Here is a 22,355-nt window from a genome sequence, read left to right on the forward strand (position 1 = left end):
CACGCAGGTTAATAGGGACTTTTAAACCTGTGGGTTAAACACAGGGGAAAGGAAAGCAGCCCTGCTTTTTCCCTCTACAGGAGTAGAAACGCTGATCAGTGCAGGCATACAGTAAGTACCAATGTACTTGTAGAGTCTGAGTTGATACACATTAATGTGGCTGAAGCCTGGGGTGTTCCACAGCACCCAAACTTCAGTGAGGGTCATTATACATTTTAGTGAGTGCATCATGTTGTGGTGTGCTGACCCTGGATGGACACCAGCTGCCCATCAGAGCTGCTCTGTCACTCCTCCTCCTCCTCTCGGCAGTGAAGAGAGAATGTACTGAAAGTCTCCTGGTTTGAGGTAAGGATGGGGAGAGATCAGTCACCAGTTACTGTCACCCACAAAACAGGCTTGATTGGGGCCATTAGTTGCTTTATTACCAATCAAATCAGAGGAAGATAATGAGAAGTGAAATCCAATCTTAAAACACCTTTGCTCATCCCTCCCTTCCTGTGGGGCTCAATTTCACTCCTGAATTCTCCACCTCCTCCCCCAGCAGTGCAGGGGAGCAGGGAATGGGGCTGGGGTCAGTTCATCATGCATGGTCTCTGCTGCTCCTCCCTCCCCAGGTGAGGACTCCTCAGGCTCTTCCTCTGTTCCAGTGCCAGGTCCCTCCCATGAGAGTCCTGCCCCTGGGATGCAGTTCTTCATGAACTGCTCCAGATTGCGGCTCCCGCAGTCACCAGTCATGCAGCAAACTGCCCCAGCATGGGATCCTGTCTCCAAGGGCCATGGGTCCTGCCAGGAGCCCAATCCAGCCTGGGCTTCCCACAGTGTCACAGCCTCCTTCAGGCATCCCCCTGGCTCCACCATGGACCTCCATGGGCTGCAGGGGCACAGCTGCCTCACCATGGTTTGCACCACAGGCTGAAGGGGAACCTCTGCTCCAGCACTTGGAGCACCTCCTCCCATCCTTCTGCACTGACCCTGGGGTCTGCAGGGGTGTTTCTCCCACATGTTCTCACTCCTCTCTCTGGCTGCCATTGCTTTTGCACGGTGACTTTTCCCTCTTCTTCAGCACATTATCCCAGAGGCACTACAGCCATTGCTGATGGGCTCAGCCTTGGCCAGAGGTGGGTCCATCTTGGAGCCATCTGACATTTGGCTCTGTTGGGTACAGGGGAAGCTTCTAGCAGCTTCTGACAGAAGCCAGCCCTATAGCCCCCTGCTACCAAAACCTTGCCACCCAGGCCACATGTCAGAGACTGCTGCTTACCACGCCTGCAGCATGTCTTCAAGCAATTTTCGTACTGACAATGGATGAGGTGTCATTTTCCAAAGAGAGAAAACAGAGGTATGGCTCCTTCCAGTTGTTTCAAATTCAGTAAGTCAACCTAGGGGTTAACTGTTAAGTTAATGTCCCTGTTCTGCTTCACAGTAGTTGTGTAAACTCTCATAGCCTGGATAGAGACCTCACTGGGCGTCTTGCCTATGGCAAGACTATCTTAGAACATAAAACTTTTCAATTTCCATTCAGTCCTTATTTACCTTTGCCTATTCATGCCTATTTCTTCTAAGGCTGACAATGTTTTTCAACTATAATTGTTCTTTCTGTTTCGTGGGAGACACATTTTCAAGAATAGTGAAATACTCGATACTATTGCAAATGAATGAGTGATGGTGAAAGTGAAGCCTTCATACATGTGCATGTTACATATCTGAAACATGAAGTTTTGCTGCACTTTCAGACATTGTGGTTTTATTCAACAAGTTATTGTGTCAAAGAATTGAAGTTCATCACTCTTCAGTGCTTTTTGCAGCCTTTGAAAAGCATCAAAGGCACCACTGGTGGTTTATTGTGCTGTGAAAAGGGATTGATTTTTATGATGCTGTTAGAGCAGTCGTGATCTCTCAAGGCAGCTTTCAGCACCCTTTATTGCAGTCACACACTTGAGAATTTTGGGTTCTGATGCTTTTTAAAATAAACAAAAAACAAGAACCCAGAACAAAACCAAATCCCCAAACCAAACCAAAGCCCCAACAGACCATCCTGGCTGACAAAATCACCTACCCTCCATGTCTAAACCATGTGTAAAGGTTGATTTGCAGAGCTTCGTGAGTTAGACCAGTACTGCAGCTATTGTCATCTATCAGTTATTGCAGGTCCAAACTGCTCTTTCTGCTCGCTCTTTTACTGGAAGATTAGACAGTTCCCTTTGGATCTCATGCTGCTGATCCTGATTTAAAGGAGGAAGTTTTTCATTTGGATTGTCATTTCAATCAAAAGTTCAGATTTACTGATGGATTTGGGAAAGATTTCCACCCTGAAACCTAAAAAAAAGAAAAAAAAACCACAAAAAAAAAACCCTACAAAAAAAAAAAAACCAAAACCCCTAGATTTATTCATAGGACTTCCCAGAATCCCAGACTGGTTTGGGTTGGAAGGGACCTTAAAGCTCAACCAGCTCCAACCCCTGCCACAGGCAGGGACACCTTCCACTAGAGCAGCTTGCTCCATATCCCGTCCAACCTGGCCTTGCCTTCTTGCTGTGCTTTAAAAAGGTAGAAGTTGTAAAGCAGGTACCACTGATCATTCCCTATTAGTACATAATGAAAAGGAAGAGCAATTTCCTGGTGTTTCTCCATCCATTAGTGGGAGGCTTTAATGCTCTTACTTCTTACTTAGGGCCCAGTGAAGCACTAGAACAGTGCCAGTCCTGACCAGGGACAACAACACCTCCAGAATGTTTTTGCATCAAGTTACCTAATATTTGGATCTGGAAACACTTGGTAGCTGGTCATCTGCTCAGAAGAAACAGTGAAACGCTTCCTTGCTGGGTGAATTCTGGCAGTTGTATTGTGGAGTAGGAAGTTAAAATGTCATTATTCTGGACAGCTCTAATAGTGGCTGAAACTGAGCAAAATCAAACTGAATCACGCTCTTAGCTTCCTTTAAGAATATTTGCTTGTGATTTTCCTAATAGCGCTACTATTTATTCCTGCTTGCATACACTTTCTTTTCCTGTGTATCTGAGCAAAGGGAGCCGAGTATGAAAGCTTTTCCATAGCAAGACATTGCCCTCTTCTGGACATGGTACGAATAATCCCTGGTCACACGCCCCCAGCCGCCAGCGCGTTCAGAGTGCCAGCTTTGGTGATTGCAGTACCTGAGATGACTTAGTCCCTTCTACGCTTTGATGAAGTACAAAAGCTTAATGGAGCATGAACAGTAAGAAAATATCGTTTTGGGTGACAAAATGGTTTCGTTCAAAGTGTTAGCGAAAGTTCTGCAAACAAGGGACTCATCTGCTGACTCAGCAAAAACGTTATTTATAATGCAGTGGGGCTTCAAGTCACACTGGGTTTAGCATAAAGCAATCTGTTCATCTGCCCCCTTTCAGCAGATGCTGCTTGTAAGAGAATAGTGTACTTATGGAAAGGTTAATGCTTTGGATCCTGGAACATATGCACACTATAAATAACCTTCAGTCAGTCAGAATGGGGTTTACAGCTTCATTTTTTTGATGTTTTGTTGAATATCTAGCTGGTTTGGGGTTTGTTTTTTGAATAACCTTTAACTAGGGGACTGAAATATTTGACATAGACTTTAAGAAGATCTATTTCGAGGGGGGGAATCTGCTTTACTTAATAGTAGTGCATAAAAGATTATGGAATAATATTACTCTGAAATATCTATTATTGAAACCTGCCAGGCTGTTGAACTTCTGAAGAACACTGGCTTGATGGAATAGCCTTCAATTATCAGCTGAAATAAATAGCTGCTTTAACAGCATCTTTTTATATGGAAAAGAGGGAAAAAAACAACCTAAAACCTTAATGCTACAGCAGTTCCCTGCCTCTCCAGAGAAGCTGCATCTATTTTATTCACTGTCTCTGGTACCAGTTGTAGAGGTTGTTCCTGATATAATATGATTTCACTGTTTTGCTTCATTTTGATTTAAAAACACTTGTCATTTTTATACTGCCTGTTAATTGGTGAAAAGTAAGTTCTAAAAACCTCCAAAGGCACTTTGGTACATGAATAGTTTCTGTTAGAATAAAATGTTTCCACATCTGATAATATTCAAAGCAGCAGGAGAAAGGAGGGTGGGAGGCAAGTGGAAAAAAATAGCCAACAAAGAAACCTTTCATAACCACGTTTCTAATCTCATGACCACCAAAAATAACTGTATTGCCTTTCCACTGGAAAAGGCAGCACTGAAGATACTGTGAGATGCTTTGTACTGGGCATCTCAAAGCATATTTAAAACCAAACAAAAACCAAACCCAGCACCTTCCTATGCTTCAGTTTTATACATGGGGTGGATCAGTACCCGGACAGGAGAATGCTGTGGTACTGTGACTGTTGACCCTTGGCACATGGAGGGTTTTTCCCCAGATAAGCAGGGAAAGGTATGCTTAACTTTGCATGCAGCCACTATTAGTAGTGCAGTTGGAAAGCTTTTGTGTCTATTTAATTAGTTGCAAATCTCTCTCCTTGCAGCATGCATGGGTAGGGACTGCACTTGTTGTAGGCTGTATTTTTGGAACTGTGCAGCCAGTTGCAGCACCCATCATACTAAATTTCTCTGTATCTTGACAATTCATTCACCTCTTCTTCTGCGTTGTTTCACAGTATTATTTATAGCAATTCTTTTGACAAATGGAATCACAGGTTTTCATGAACCTCTTCTAACAAGGATCACATCATGAATGAGTAAATGCCCCCTTTGGTTTATGAAATGAGTAAGTTTCTACCACAGAAACCAGAAACCTTGCACTAGGATTCTGTGTTCAAGGTAGCTAATGCATTAATTCAGCACATGGGCTATAGACAGACAAACATGGGAAGCAAATATTTTTTCTTTAGTAACAGGTTTTTTTTTTATTCGTTGACCTGCAACTTGCAGGTGTTGCTTTAATCTAGAAAGTGATCCTAAACAACTATTGGAGGGTCAGCTCTTGTGTTTTGTTTAGCAAAATGCATCGTAACACCCTGCAGGGAAATAGTTTGTTACTGTCAGCTTTATACATCAGTGTGGGCTGTGATATTTCAGGTTGGAAAGGAGTGAAGGAAGCATGAGCTCATGTCTGCAGTTCCACTTCTCATTCTTTTATCTCAGTTTGTGAATTCGGATTTTGTTCATGCCTCTGCTTCTTTTCTGCTTCCAAGAAGTTAGAATAGAGGTCGATCCTAAACCTGGTATGGTTTTAATAGATTATATTCCCATAATAAAGCTTCTATGCAATATCTGGTTGTCTGCATCATGGAAGAGCCATATAAAATAGTGAAAACTCTTAAATTTTATGTGAGCACACAGATCTAAAGTCATTTAAACACACATCCTCCTTGAGGAAGGAAAATGAAATGCTGCTTACTAGTAAGTGCTGAATAAGTTTTATACCATGAGTGTGGATTCAGACACACTAGTGAAATCCTCAGTGTCTCTGGGGTGTGTCTGAGCTAGAATTGGGTTCACGGACTCCCTAACGCTCCTTCTGTTTCAAAAAGGCAGCTTTCATTAGTCAGTGACTCAAGCTTCTATAAATACACCTTAAACAAGGCAGACTAGTGCCATATTGTATCAGTGTCTGAATAACAAGAGCAAGTGAGAACTGAGTCATTCTGGTGACTCATGAAAGAGACATGGTGTTACACTCTACAGTATCAGATCTACTTATAATTGTGTTTCGGAAGACAGCTTGTATGAGATGCATTACACTGACCACAGAAGCCAAAGGTACTTGGCTTGTATAGAGCAGAGGTTGTGTCTGAGCCAATTCTTTGCTTTGATGGTGTTGCGTAGCCAGCTGGACTTCCCTCAGGCAGCGAGTTCATTCTCTTCACCTGCAAAGGGAAAAATGAACACTGAAATGAATCTTCATAAGAGCTGAAACTTTGGCTTCGTCTGCCTGCTGCAGTGCCTGTAATGCCACAGCACGTTCCATGATGTACGAAAGGACAAGAGGCAGCTCAAGTGAAGGAGACACTAGTGCTGGTGGTTTTCCACTGGACGCTCCACATTGTTAGAGCAACATGGTAATTCCTACCCTGACCAAAGCAGAGCTGCTTCACTTGGATTGATCTGCAGTTTGTGCAGGCCTGCTCACTCAGCATATGTTGAAGGCACCTTAATAACTCATATATATATATATATATGTTGTGGTTTAAGCTGAATCCAGGACATATAATATTGCAGCATCTCATTTATCAGAACGCTTGTCACCCTGGGTAAGAAAAGCAGCCTTATGGGGATTTTTTTTTTGCTTTATTGGCATGGAATAACAGTAACACTCCAGGGAGTTCCAAGATCTGTATTTTTACACTAACTTCCCATTTAAATTAAAGACTAAAGTTGGAACCACCTACATTAATAACTTGTCATCCTTTTTTTAATTTTTAAAAGCCTGTCTTATATCCATGCCTCCGGCTAATTATACCTTTGAGAGAAGCTACACAGATGAGTAACAAGCGTTCACCATCCATTGAGAAAGTAGAGATCAACTCAGAGCTGCTGGCAAGTCTTGTCTGGGCTGTATACTTCTTCCTATGGATGGTTCATTCTTGGTGCTTCGGTTTCTTCATTTGGCAGAAGCATTCTTGTCCACACTGCTGGTTTTATTCTTTACATGGTTTCCTTTCATCAGTCTCAACACATGCTGATTTTGTCCCATAGAAGCAATCCACATTTGTGATCTTCTCCAAGACTGAACAAGGCTCTCTTGCAGACATTAAAGTTCTTTCAGTTGACCATTCACATTCTGAACTGCATCAGTTCTCAATTTGTGCCTGTACGAAGGCAGAAGAATCTGCTTCCCTGATTAAGCCTGCAATTCTGTATGCCTCTGCTTCACATTATCTGAATTATAATCCTAAATATGAGGAATTCACTCCCCCCACCTTAATTTTCAGGGGGCATCAGATGTAGCATGAAGAAAAAATGTTGCTTGGATATAGCTCTTTGGTAAGGCTGTGAGGGGTCAGATAACGAGCTGCATAGCTCATCCTAATGATATTAGCTTTGTCAGAAAACTAGGGGTATTCTGGTACATTTACAGTTAGGTTTTAGATCTGGATTTTTGATTATATTTTAAGTTAGCCAAAAATCAGTATTTTTCTCTTACAAGAAATTCTGGATTTTTGATTATATTTTAAGTTAGCCAAAAATCAGTATTTTTCTCTTACAAGAAATTCCCAGTTTCCCATTTATGTGCAATGGAAGTCAATTAACTTTGTTTCCAGATAGAAAAATACTGTGATTTATTTATACTGGAAACATCTCTGAATATTTATTTGTGAAAGAACAAAAATACCCTACACTGCTGAAGCTTGCACAGGCTGAATTGAGAGGCATGCTCTTTAGAAATTCATCTAGCAAACTGAACAGTATCCTCAGTTACAAAAACAGATTTACCTACTGTACCTTTGATCACTGCCTCCAGTACCATCTGTCTTCCATTTGACTAGCAAAGGTGGCATATTGCCCTAGTCCTCACTGCTGTTCTGTGTGGCCAGAGAAGCAACGAGAGCCTCCAAAGATGATTGCATCTGGAAGCTGCAACCTAACCATCTGCCTGGTAAAGTTCCTTTCATCATTTTTATTAGAATCATAGAATGGTTTGTGTTGGAAGCAGCCTTCAATCATCAGTTTTTCTATAAAGAAGGAAAAAGGTGAGTCTGCCACGAAAAAACATTTTCTTTTCTTTGCCAAAAAGGCAACTGTCTGGGGTAAGACATCTGCTCTTGCTGTTTGCTGAAGGTTTTCTTTACTCCAGTTCTTACCAAAAAAGCAATGTTGACCTGTAGATGTTGTACTGCAGTGGAGTGGTAAAAAGCGAAGAGGAAAGAATCGGAAAAGATCCAAGGAATAGCTTCTGTACAAAGAATTATTAACTGCACTGCCCTTCAGCTTGCACAGAGGTGACTGGTGGGATGAGGGACAGGAACACAAAAGGTCAATAGGATTGAAAGGTTTATAGAGAGGATGAGTAAGAGTAATCAGTCAACCTCTCCTTTGATCATAGCTACTGAGCAGAAAATAAAGGCTGATTAAGAAAACAGAAGTTTGGGTTTTATTTTCTGCAAAGCATAATAAGGCTTTGCAATGCTCTGGCACATAACATCATTGCTATTGAGTTCGTACAGAATGAAAAGACACAGTCGTGGAAGAAAAATTTGCTCAGGTTTATTAATCTTGAAGACACTTCTGTGGTTAGGGACTGACTGAACTGTATGTTCTTGGAAACTGGGCAAGTGTCAGAAAGTGACTGAATCACAGAATGATTCAAATTTAAGTGCCCTTGGAGGTCATCTTCCACAACCTTGTGCTCACAGCAGGATCCTCACTGAAATCAGACCGGTTTGCTCAGAGTTGTGCAGTCAGATTCTGAAATCCTCCAAACTGCAGATTTTGTAACTGCTCTGGGGCTCTGTTTGAGTACTTAGTTACCCTACAGGGAAAAAAAAAATGCCTTTCTTGGTCAGGACCTTCCCTCTCTCAGTTCCCCAGCTATGCACCTCTTTGAAGAGATCCCTCATTCTTGGTGACCTCCTCTAGTGTACTGGAAAGCTGGTGTTAGCTCCCCATATAGACCCTCACTTCCAGGCTAAACAAACCCCATTTCCTTTCTTCTTATACCCTTCACTGTGTGTCTGTTGGTGGTCACTGGTACATGTGGTCCTCTGGGCAAAATAAGCCTTGCCAAGCATGGCGGGGGGGGGGGGGGGGTGGGGGGGGGGTGAGGGGAGGGAGGATGTGTAGCAAAGCAGACTTGGGATCTCCTCAAGAGTTGCTGTTTTGTCAAGACTTTCATTCTTACAGCCCATGGCAGAACCAAAGTTCAAGACTGTTCTGGGTTAGTTACTCATTTTTTCTTTCTGGGTTTGGTGGTTTGGGTGTTTTTAGCAGTGTTGTGTAGTAAAGTTAAACTTACCATGTTTTGTGCTGGGATTTCCCAAAGGTCTCACCTGAAATGTGTCTGGGTGCTGTGCTGATGTTAAGGGTGGTTACTAGCAATTCACAGTGCTTGCACAAATACACCATGAATCTATTCTGTAATGTGCTCTTCTATTTTTGGACATTTGCATGGGAAAGAAACTGTATTAGGCAAACTTGTGTTCAAGAGGCTTATGGCTAGAATTCATTATAATATTTCTGTGCTTTATAATCCCATAGTATTGCATAATATACATAAAAAATGATTTGAAAGTGTTCTCATTTTGAATTTCAAGAGCTGAATAAGCATCTTTTTAGTAATCTAATTGTGTTTTTTATTTCTTTTCAGAAATCCCTCCCTGTAGCATTGATAAAGAAAACCTTCATAAAATTCCTTTATTTTCTTGTGGGATAAACATTGATTGTATGTCTCTGGCTGTACTTCTGGTTCAATGCTGAGCTCTCTGAAAACAGTGGCACAATCGTAGACTTATAAATAGATAGAGTTCAGCTATATATGGTCTGTATGGTAGGGCCGATTTTGGCTCAAGGATTAAATGCAGATACTGCTTCACGGTATTGAAGTCTCATTCCTTTTAAGCGTATATAGTAATACCTCTCTATCGTTAACAACTGAAGACAAGCTGGGGCAGACGGTTGTTGGGGTTTGGTTATTTTTATTCTTACAGCAATGGATACAGTCAGCAGTAAAGAGAAACCTGTTCTCAGGTTGGTTTAGAATCAGATTCTCAGATTTGGGTTGGAAGGTTCCTTAAAACTCATCCAGCTCCAACCCCTGCCACAGGCAGGGACACCTTCCACTAGAGCAACTTGCTCCAAGCCCCTGTGTCCAACCTGGCCTTGAATACTGCCAGGGATGGGGCAGCCACAGCTTCTCTGGGCACCCTGTGCCAGCGCCTCAGCACCCTCACAGGGAAGAGCTTCTGCCTAAGAGCTCATCTCAGTCTCCCCTGTTCTGGCAGGTTCAAGCCATTCCCCTTGTCCTGTCCCTACAGGCCCTTGTTCAAAGACCCTCTCCAGGTTTCTTGTAACCCCTTTAGGGGCTGGAGCTGCAGTTTTGTAATACTAACCTGTTGCTGTGAAGTTACCTGCTTTGATAGATACTGAAATACAGAGGAGAAATCCTTATTGATCTAACTTAGTGTGGTTAATATTTTAGCTATAATGCAAAAGAATATAAAAACAAGGAGACAAAAATAGTTACTGAAATGTTTTCTGTCTGGTCTAGCTCATTTAATAACAGCAAAATCTTGTTCCTTGTTCTTATAGTGCTTGTACTAATCAAAACAAGTTGGTAGCTACTATATGTGGAGGAGAATTGAAATGGGAGAAGCATGCAGGATTTCTACTGTGTTAATCATTCTGAATTTCTGAAGTTTCCAAGCCATTTCTGCATATGAAATAATAATAACAAAATGTTCCATGGCAACCTTGTTCCTTCAAGCTTTCAAAGATGTTGCCCCAGGGTGAACTGCTCAGTATATCAGATTTCAGGTTGAAATGGTCTGCTGAAGCTGTCCTGGGAAAATGACCCATTTCTGTGGATTGAACAAGACACTTGCTATGAGCTGTCTTGTTTGTTTGTGTTGGTCTGAGAGGTCATTTAAATTACGTAGACACATGCTTTTAATACTGATTGCTGGGGAGAGCTGCGCTGGTGGAAGGATGGACAGAAAAGATGCAATGGATTATGCCTGAAAACGCAGCGTGGATGTTTCCAGGGTTGCTCTGTCAGAGCTCAGCCTCAGTGTCCGCATCCAAGGTCATTGCTATGCAGTGCAGTTGCTCCGGAGCAGGCGCGTGTGGCGGGTGGCTGCCTTCCAAAGGCCTCTCGAGGAGCAGCCGGGCAGCGCCTGCTCTGGGTGCCGGCGGGAGTCAGCAGCTGCTCCACCATCCCCGCACCACTGCTGTGCCAGGGCAGTGTGCCAGGCCAAGTGTGCTGCTGCCAGGAGAGGAGCTGGCAAGTGGCTCTGGAGGGGTTGTGTCCACAAGTATGCTCCGTCAGCCCTGGGAGCAAATGAATGCAGTGGTCTGTAGTGCTCGGGACTCCACATGGGCAAGGCTTTTACAGGAGAATCTTGAAAGAATGGAGCCTTGGGTTGTATTTCCTCTTAATACACCCAAAGAAACCACTGCCACTAATTTCTTCCTGTAGACATATTAGAAGCAGAAGAGAACCTGTGCATGCATCTGCGCACTCTTTAGAACTAAGCTTACAAGAAACTGAAGGGTTATGGTGGAAGAATGAGTCCTGCTTGGAGGTCGTGCTGGAGTTGGGGTTTACCTGGTTACTTTGGCAACGTGGTCTAGGGTAAGGTGTCCCTGCCCATGACAGGGGGTTGGAACTGGGTGATCTTAGGGTCCTTTCCAACCCAAAACTGTCTGTGATTCTAAAACATAATGATTTACATTATAAAAAAGTTTACATTATAAAAAAGTTTACATTATTTACATTACTAAATTTACATTATTAAAAAAAACACAAAAGCTGGGGAAGGGTGAGAAGGGTGCTACATAAGGAATCCTATGGCAGGGTGCTACAGCAAGTTAATACCATATTGTTCTAACAGTTACAACAGACCACAGTTGTGTGTAACTTGAGTTGACTTGCAGCCAGAAAGGTGTTAGTGAATTTGTAAGTAAATAAATAAGTAAATAGTGTGTACCAGTGAATTTCTTGTGCAAAGAAACTTTTGAGACCTGATAGCCTTTTGATCTGCGCTCCTGTATTATTAGCTTTGTTTATCTCTCTATTCCCTTTGGAAGTGCTAAATAAGTTCTCTGCTGTGCAATGTTGAAGCATATATTAAACAGAAAATCAAATCCTAAGTGGGGAGAGAAAGGAGGAAGCATTGCTTTTGGATGTTGCTGGGATGTGGGACTGCCTGTGGGGTGAACAGTGGTTTGATTGATGCTTCAAACCAGACTGCTGTGGGTTTATTATTCAAGCTTCTGACCAAAACATACTGCGAATTATGTTATTTGGATTCTTGTGTTAATCTTGACACTTCTCGAATCATCCAGGCTTTAGGAGAACTTGAGGAATGACAGCACACTTTGAACAGTGGTGCTTTGGGATGTTTAGGGTGTGCATGTGGATTTTTTTTTAAACTTCCACTGACTAAAAACTATCTCAAAGTTCCTGTCCTGAATTTGCCATAATTCTGCAGCCATAGCTATGAAATACACGTTTGAAATAGCTGACCCCTTTGCCTTTTCTGCAGGTAACAGATGAGGAGAATATTATGGATGCTTTTTCATGTGCAGCTGCTCTTGAGATTGTGTTGCCTGTTGCATTGGTTCTCTATGCATGCTGTGTTATTGATTGACAGGGCTTTTTCTTCCCAGAAATTCACTTTGGATAATGCATTGCTTTCCTTTTATAGGTTATAACTTCAAGAGTAGGCTTGCCATGAACTATTCCTCCATTTCTTCAGCACCAATCCCTTCACTTTGAAATTGCTGAGTTGGTAGGCACTACATCAGCAAATAGCATCAAACTGGGGTTTGCTTTTAGAAATTTCTCAAAATTTATGAGTGTTTTGTAAATTTTTTTTTACCTTTCTCTAAGTCAAAAATACATTTTCAAAGCTAATATGTAAAATGCATGACTGTCAAGCATGTGATGGATGTCAAGGATAACATTGACATCCTTGACATCACTTGTGGCATAGGAACCCAGGTACTGGAGGTTGGCACTGACTTGCTCTATAGCATGAGAGATCGATACTCACCCTTGGTCCCATGCCAGAGCAGGGTCCTTGGCACTTCCTGTGGTTTTGGCTTCGGGCTGTTCTCTCCTTATGCAGACTGTCAGGAGCAGTGCCACGAGTTGCTGCATGCACTGACAGGACATCTGGCAGGCAGGCTGGCAAGCTCCTGTGCTCCTGCACAGTCAGATGTGATCTGTGGGATAAGGATAGGCAGGCAGCTGAGCCTGCGCTTGGCAGGGTGCTCCCCCAAGCCGTGTCCTGCTTGGTCACATTGGGGTGATCTGTGTGGCAGTAGTATTAAAGTTGTTTACAAAGGGGGGGTAAAAACCTCAACAAACCACCATGATGTGTTAGGGTACAAGTATGTTCTTGCTTTGCAAGTCCCACCACTGTCACTTCCCAAGGGCAGCTAGGTTGCAGTAGTCCTGCAGCTGGCACCCCCTAGCATTTCCGGAGAGGGGGATTGCCACAGCCATGAGCACCCTGACTTGGGAACCCCTCTGTGATTTCTGTTCTCTCCTCAGGTTCTCCTATTAGCTTATGGTGAATGTAAATGACAGACTTGCTGATGGAACTGTGATAGCTTTTTGCTTCAGTCAGCAATGCATCCTTGAAAGACCAAACCAGATTTCTGTTTATATTTACCCTGGGAAGAGAGGTGGCATTGGTGTCTTTATTAACATATTGATGGATTTACTGACATCAGTTGTCTTCAGTCTTGTCTGTTTAATTAATACAATTGATCCACTGAATGTCTAGCTAATATTTCTGGGGCACATATTCTAACTGGTCTTGTTACTAAAATTGAGTCTCAGCCCCTTATTGTGAAATCTGTCATGGGTCTAGTTGCCAAAATAATTAAATGGTCATTAATTTGCAATTTTTTTCCATCTACAATACTTAAGCTGGGTTTTATTAAAGCAATTAGGGACCAAATATTTAACATGTTTTCACAGTAAATGAATGCTAAGAAATACTAATGAAATACCAGCTTATGTTTATGTAGAAAAGATGAAACAAATAATGGTAATGTCAGGGTGTTACATAAAATCCATTGAATAGCAGCTGCAGTGAAGAGTTTAAAGCTAGGAATAAAATGCATCATTAATATGAACAAAGGATGTAAGAAATACTTCTGAACTCTTTTTATTTATTTGTAGCCCAACTAAATGCTCTTCTGAGAAGATGCCCTGGATTAGTTAATTGTTGGCTAAATTACTGTAATTCGGGGTTAGGTCAGAAATATATATTGAAGAACAAAAACACATGCAGTACCTAGTGAATTGTGATATCCAGAGCTACAGACAGGCACTTCTTTCTTCTCTCTCTTCTCAAATGATGTATTACATTGCCCATTAGTTTGCTAATGTTTGTAAAACATCTTACAGTGACAGATATAGCTTTACTTAGACACCAGGAGATGTGCAGGCATTAATTAGATTCTGCTTGTTAGCATTCATTCTGCTGCTGCTCTTTATTTACTGTTGTGGATGTGCCACCTCACACACTAATAGGTCCATGCAGCAGGATTTTTCCTTGCTTTTGCATTCTCAGCTCCGTTGTCCAAAGGATGATGGAATGGATCTGAACCAACACTTTGTGCATGTGTTACGTAATTAATAAGGGAAGACATACATGTTGAATTAAAACTAGCAGTTAAAAACATAGCCCAATCCTGAAGAAACATAATTGCTTTCCAAATAGCTGTAATAGTGTGATTCATTAACAGTGTATGATTTTATTAAAGAGGACAGCAGCTACAACCTGATACCAGGAAGCCCAGAACAGAGACTCAGGCCACAATACTGTGCTTAGTCCTGGTCTGCAGTGGTTTCTAGGCTTTATTCCAGGTATCCTGGTGCTCCTGAGCTTACATTTTGTGCATCTGAAATACTTCAGCCTTGGATGTTTCCCGTGTATTTTAAGCTGTTACTCAAGGGTGCTCAAGCCTGTAACTTTATAGACTTCCTTTTCTGTTTGTTTTCCATTCACAAGCATATTCAAGGTCTTTTAAGTTTAGGATGGTTGTGGTATTGTCCATTGAAGTGCCCGGGGTAAATATTTCCACAGTTTTAGGGGAACTATTCCAAGACTTTTGCAGGCCCTGAAGTTTTCTTCTTAATGAAGGCGAGGAGACAAAATCTGAAATTTAATCTTAAGTAAAAGCTTCAAGTTGGCTATTCTGCAAAAGTTGCTGGAGAATGCTTTGTTTCATTTTAAAGCAGTCATTCGATCTGGGATGCATGGCTGTGGAATCTCTAGTGTGTCTTTAAATTGCATCTTATCCTGAGAATTCTCACTCAGGATAATAGTTCTAATTATGGGCAATCAAGTAGAGTTTAAGCCTGATATTTGGAAGAGAATCTGTTCTAGCTGAAAAGTCAGACAGTCCCTCAGTTGATGTAGTATTCGTCATGTGTTTCAGGAACATGTGTAATATAAAAAGGTGGATGGGGGAAGCAGAAGGGAAGTAGTGACAAGTGGCTGCAGTTGTGGGATTATCCAGTTAGGTTCTCACAGATTTTCACCAGGCCACTCTAATTCTTCATAGTTCAAAATGTATTTTCAGCACAGAAAATAATAGCCAGGTATTATGTTATCTAAGTTCTGGTCATGTGGTCCAGAGGTTGTGGAGAAGTTTTGAGCTGTTCAAATAATTTAGCATATAAAATCGAGTAAACCTGACATTACTCTCATTCTATGTTCTATGTTCTGGGAGTGATTGAGTCCATAGAGCAGCACAAAATGCTGCTTAGTGGAATTTTAGTGGTTTCATTTTGCAGAATAAGTTTTCTTCACTCATTTGTCACATGAATACTTACAATGGGGCAGTCTGTAGCTATTAAAAATTATTACTCTCAAAGTTTTGATATTTCTACCAGAGATCACGAGGTTTCTGGTAATTAAATGCTTAAAACATGTTAAATTGATGATATCCAAACCAAACAAACAAAATCCACACCACAAAACCAGCAGTGCTCCATTGTGGCTTAACTCGGGGGGCTGTGCTGAGCTGGGAAGCACAGGCTGTGCATCTGTATTTGCTGGTACATGTGGGTACCATGTTGAACTGTTGAAAACAGTTCTCTTGAGCTGTTAGAGGAGGATTAGTTATTTCAAACAGTAACGTTACCTGAATAAGCAGACTTCAGGTTGTCTCATATGAAGACTAAGGAAATTAGTACCTTGTGCTCAGGGCACTCAGATTTCCTGTTTGGATGTAAAAGCAATAGCTGGTAGCAGATTTGAGCACAGCGTACGTATCTCTAGAAGAATTTCTTCATCATGGGTTTTGTCCAGTGCAGGATTACCTGAAAACAAGCAAGCCAATTTAAAAATTACTGGATCTGTAGTTAACAGCACCATAGTAACATTTCTGTAGACTGCATTTAAAACTTCTAGTGAAAAATACATAGTTACTTTAGTGGGGCAAGTAGTCATTGAGGGGGTTTAAGCTTTTGTAGTTTTAAACACATCTTGTGCTTTGTATTTCAAGCATCCTTGTGTTTCTTACAAGTGGACAGGAGCAGGGCAGATGCTGTTAACTGCAGGTCTTCTGAAATGGTTCTGACTAATGAGTGTTTTGCAGATCCTATGGCTCTTCTTGCTCATTAGCAGATATCATTTTATGTCACAAGCAACCTTGAGCTGGAAATAAATGTACTAGACTTGGTTATGGAGCAAATAAAGTAAAGCTTTCCTACCTCATTAAGATCTGTGCCTTGTAAAAGTATATCAAATGCATGTATGTATGTATGTGCACAGGAGCAATTAGGTATCGAGCATATTCACATGCCTCTGCTTTTCTTTACAAGCCAGCAAGCAAAATCCTTGGAAAGACAAGTAGGGAAAAAAAGTGCTGCAAATGGCAGATATGTTTGTAATCCTTTGTGGACATACTAAGTGCCCAGAGAACTTGATGTTTTAATACTTACACTTAAAATGCACCAATTTGTTAACTAAGAGTTCAGGTTAGGTGAACTTGATGTTAGATGATCCTTTTCCTGGAGTCATATGCAGTGCGATGCAGTCTGAGTAGGTTGCATCTCAAAGAACAGGGCTAATCTGGCACAAGACAGAGATTCCAGAAGGGGCTGGAGAATAAGGGTGTTGAGAGCTACTTACCCTGTGTGTTTGCATCTGTAGTCAAATAAGACATCCTTAATGAAGAGGTTTGTTAAGGTGATCAATTTAATAGAAAGCAGTTTAAGTGGCCATATGTGGTAGGACTGAATTAAGTATTTTAATTTGAGTGGGGTAGATTTATTTTTAGCAGACTTCCTTTTAACAGAAGATGTTCAGATAGTGGGAGGAGGCATAAGTAGCTATTTAGAGCCTTGTTTCAACAGAGTGCTTAATTGTAACTTAAAAGGAAGCAGTTTCTTGACTTCGGGCATAAGTTGCTTAGCAGAAAACAAAGGACACTTTTAACAGTGATTTCAGCGTACAAACAGAAAAAGAATTTATTGTGAGGGATATTATACAGATTTTTCCACAACTCTTTTCTGCTGCCATCAACAGTTAATACTTGCTCTTTTTATTTATTATGAGAGCCAGTAAATTAATTCAGCAACTACTGAACTGATGTTTAGCATAGGCTTTGTTTTGGTGAAGAACAAGGACTTTCCAGAAGAAAACCTGCTGGGATTTAGGGCACGTTAATTTGAGAGAGGGAGATGGGGCTTGGGGCAAAAGGCACTATTTTCAGTGAAATGATAAGAAATAAGTTAATCTTCTGTAAAAAAAAAAATGGGTAAGCCTGGAGAAATTAAGTGGTTCTTGAAATGAACAGTACATAGTGTGGAAGTGGCACACACCAGCACAGTAGGGAACGGGGGCTGCGGGGACATCATTTTGCCTGTTCGGCATAAAGTACCTTTTAGTTGCCCCTGAAGCTTAGTGACAAACATTAACAGGGAAAAATATTAGATTAAATAACAGCTTCTAACTATAGCAACTGTAAATGGAGGGTATATAAGATAAACACACCAGCACGGGTATACAAAGCTCAGAACATACAGGGATAAAATTAGTATAGCAAAGGAAATTCAACACTAGCACAAATGTGTATCAGCTCATCAGTAACAACAAAGCTGAAAATGAGAAGCAGCTTCCCAGGAAAGCTTTGGGGCATCTTGCTAAAATAAATAGTATGGAGAATGCAGGGGCTTCAGGATAGAGCTACAGACATTCATGAAAAATATTCCAAAATGTGATTGAAAATGCAAATACCATATTCTGACCTGAAGAATTCTGGTGGTCCTTATACACGCTTGTGTTTGCTTTGAGCTTGCATATTTTATCATTGTGATAACTTGTTTGATGGCGGAGCAGCACATGCTGGAAACAGGACAAACCGCAGAAGTTTATCCTTTCCCTCACATCCCAAGAATCCCAGCAGCTCCCATAACTGATAAATATCCCATAAAAATCTCTGGGATTTTTCCGCTGTTGCTGTGAGGACACGTTTGTGTAGTGAAATAAGCCATGAGACTAAATATAAACCAGTCAGTCTCACCTCTGTGCCTGGCAAAATCTGGGAGCAGATTCTCTTGGAAGGCATGCTAGGGCACATGAAAAACAACAAGGTGCTTGGTGACAGCCAGCATGGTTTCACTAGGGGGAAATCCTGCCTGACCAATTGGGTGGCCTTCTATGACGGGGCTACAAAAGTGATGGACAGGGGTGGAGCAGTTGACGTCATCTACCTGGGCTTGTGCAAAGCGTTCGACACTGTCCCACATGACATCCTTGTTTCTAAATTGGAGTGTCATCAATTTGATAGGTGGAGCACTCAGTGGATAAAGAACTGGCTGGATGGTCGCACTCAAAGAGTTGTGGTCAACGGTTCAATGTCCGGCTGGAGACCAGTGACGAGTGGTGTCCCTCAGGGATTGGTGTTGGGACCGGTCTTGTTCAACATCTTTGTTGTTGACATGGACAATGGGATTGTGTGCGCTCTCAGCAAGTTTGCCGAGGACACCAAGCTGTGTGGTTCTGTTGATACGCTAGAGGGAAGGAATGCCATTCAGAGGGACCTTGACATGCTTGTGAGGTGGGCTGATGCCAACCTCATGAAGTTTAACCATGACAAGTGCAAGGTCCTACACCTGGGTTGGGGAAATCCCAGGCACAGCTACAGGTTGGGCAGAGAAGAGATTCAGAGCAGCCCTGCAGAGAAGGACTTGGGGGTGTTGGTCAATGAGAAAATGAACATGAGCCAGCAGTGTGCACTCACAGCCCAGAAAGCCAAACGTATCCTGGGCTGCATCAAGAGGAGCATGACCTGCAGGTCGAAGGAGGTGATCCTGCCCCTCTACTCTGCTCTCGTGAGACCTCACCTGGAGTATTGTGTTAAGTTCTGGTGTCCTCAACATAAAAAGGACATGGAACTGTTAGAACAAGTCCAGAGGAGGCCATGAAGATGATCAGGAACTGGAGCACCTCCTGTATGGAGACAGGCTGAGAAAGTTGGGGCTGTTCAGCCTGGAGAAGAGAAGGCTGTGTGGAGACCTCATAGCAGACTTCCAGCACCTGAAGGGGGCCTATAGGAATGCTGGGGAGGGACTCTTCATTAGGGACTGTAGTGATAGGACAAGGGGTAATGGGTTCACACTTAAACAGGGGAAATTTAGATTGGAGATAAAGAAGTTCTTTACTGTGAGGGTGGTGAGGCACTGGAATGGGCTGCCCAGGGAGATTGTGAATGCTCCATCCCTGGCAGTGTTCAAGGCCAGGTTGGATGAAGACTTGGGTGCCATGGTTTAGTGTGAGGTGTCCCTGCCCATGGCAGGGGGGTTCGAACTGGATGATCTTCAGGTCCTTTCCAACGCAAACTGGTCAGTGTTCAGTGATGTTGGTATGGTGGCCGGCTCCCTGAGGAGCTCCAGTGGGGCTGCTCAGGGGGTGCCTGAACCGTCTGGAGCCTGCCGGGGCAGCCGCAGCTCCGTTCCAGAGGTGTTGTCAGAGCCGAGGGTGAGGGATGGGCCGTGGTGCTGCCCCTCCTGGGACCTTCTGGTGCTGCTGCTCCTCTCTGGGGACCGAGGTGGGTTGTGGCTGAGGGGCGGTTGTGGGGTGGGGGTTCCCCCATCCAGGACACCCTCGGGTGGGGTTTGGCAGCGCCCATGCTGCTGAGCTGAACGGAGGCTCCGCAGGCTGAGCCCGGGCCCTCAGACACGGTCAGTTTCAGGCGGCGGCGTGAACAGTGCATGGTTTGAGCCAGGAACGGGTGGTTTTCCTGGGACACAGCCCGTATGATCTCCCAGGTTACCAGTTGGTGTTGTATATGCAGTGTGGTGCCTGCTCTGCACCCTCCCAGCCCTGTATTTGGAGGTAATTCTGTCACTGACAACTTAGTACTTTTCCCCCTGAAGTTTATAGCAGCACACTTAAAGCACACACGTGCCAGGGCCGGGTGGGTTAAACTGAATCATAGAATCATAGAATAGTTAGGGTTGGAAAGGACCTTAAGATCATCTAGTTCCAACCCCCCTGCAGGTGATCCTTGAATATTAACCAAGAGTCTTGGGCCCGCTTGCCCTCTAGGGCTATATCCCATGGAACCCTGCTAAGCAGGTTCCTGTAGAGCCCAAAGTCTGCTCTCTTGAAGTCCAGGGCAGTGAGCTTACTGCACGCTCTTCTCACTGTCCTGAGGACCTCGAATTCAACCATCTCATGATCACTACATCCAAGACTTCCCTGGAGAGTCACATTTCCAATGAGCCCTTCCCTGTTGGTGAGCACGAGATCAAGCAGGGCACCTCTCCTGATCAGTTCCTCTATTGCTTGCAGAAGGAAGTTGTCTTCCACACAATCGAGAAACCATTCCAGTCTAGGTGAAGCAGGACTGGGGCAGGAAGGTTGTGAGTGGTTTGCGTCTCACACAGCAAGTGAGGCAAGCTGGAAAACATCTCAAGCCAGTTAACCCATTGAGAGAAAAATACCGGGAAAAAAGCAGGTCAGAGCCTGCTGCTAAATACCACTGTAAAGGAAACAAAGCCAATCATGATCATAGCATGCAGCAGAGCTGCTCCTAATTACATGCGTGATACCAAAATGAGGGTTTAAAGGCTTTGTTTTGGTAGTTATTCTTTTCGTATTTGGAGGATGCTTGTATGGTTATGTGTTTGAGCAGATAGGCTGAGACCAGATGGGGCAGAGTGAAGGATGTGTGCTTTATCCCACAGCATCTCACTTGAGCCTTCCACCACAAGCCTGGTTTGCTCTGGGTTTCTAGAAGGAATAAATAGCAAAGCATCTTAATCATGCAGAAAGCGACATGTTAATGGTAAACACAAGAATACAATGAATGGTAACAAACGGCTTTGCCTAGTAGCGTAACAGAAAGCATTCCTGATGAATTCAGGCCTTGAGTGATTTTCATCTGTAAATGTCATCTGGTCTATGAACTCTAACTCAGTACATAAGGTGTGGTGATCCTGCAGAAGCTATCTTATAGGATACTCTTTTATATTGCTCGGGTGATCTGTTTATTACTTGCAGTAATGGAACAGAAATCTCAGCAGAGTTTGAAACAGCTCACTGGCTGTGCAGGTCACTGATGTTGGCAGGTTATTAATGTAGTTGGACTTAGCAGAACTGAAGACTTCTTATGGTGAGCTGACCCTGCTGAAACCCATAGGAGTTCTTGTTGGTCATTTCAGTCTGTTTTAATACTTTTAGACTGCAAACTTATTAGGACAAAGATTTGGTCATCTTATGGCTTGGTCTTTTCACACAGTGGCATCAAGTGACATACTGTACAAGTATCTTGCTGGGTATTCTTTATAACAGGGAGAGCTGCAATCTAATGTTCCCAGTTCTGTTCTACTTACTATCGTTTTCTTATAATAGAAAACCTTCTGTTCTAAGTTAATAGCTAAGGTGAAATAGCCTGTACAGTTACTGGCTTTCCATTTTGTAGTATTCAATCAAATATAAAATATTTTAATTCATTCTGCTAAAGTACAAATGTGGACTGCTTTATCCCCTGCTTACTCATCAGGCAACTTCATATTGCTTTAGGGGAGAACTGAGGAAGACAGTGAACTAAAGATATATTGCCTCAAAGAGCAGCTTGAGCACATACTTCACATAGACTATGCAAGTTAGTCTGTTATCTTGAATAAAGCAGTAAGAGCTCAGGTGAGTCAGATAGCAGGTTTTTCAGCTATCATTATATCTGGACATGTCAAAAAAAAAACTAGAGCCAAACTGAAAACTTGTACCAAACACATTGAAACATGCTATGTGCTGTAAAAGCTTCATGATTCTTACCCTGTCTAAAACTAAAGTTTCAGTGGCATTCACTACAGAAGAGGGAGGAATAGGTTTACATTACTAAAGTACCTTTCATATATGATGAAACTGCTGCAGGCTGGGTTCCTACTTTTGGGCATACCTGGTCCTTGAACTCTCATGGGAAGCCTGGGTGAAGGAGCAGAGGGCATCAGCTCCAAACCCGTGTGGTGACAGAATTCAACACGCTTGCAGCAGCTGAGCATTAGCATTTCTTTCTTGGGCACTTTGTTTTTTGCTTGCTGATTTGACTTTTCAGTCTTGCTCTTCCTATCCCTCCAAACTGGGCTTAAGGTTAACTGTTTCGCAGAACTAGTAGATTTAGTCACCTGACAAATGTGTTTCCTTCTTGGTCTGGATTGATTATCATCCAGAGAGCACCTTGTTGACTACCTGTATAACT

Source organism: Melopsittacus undulatus, chromosome 9 (assembly GCF_012275295.1).
Source record: "Melopsittacus undulatus isolate bMelUnd1 chromosome 9, bMelUnd1.mat.Z, whole genome shotgun sequence".
Taxonomy (NCBI): domain Eukaryota; kingdom Metazoa; phylum Chordata; class Aves; order Psittaciformes; family Psittaculidae; genus Melopsittacus; species Melopsittacus undulatus.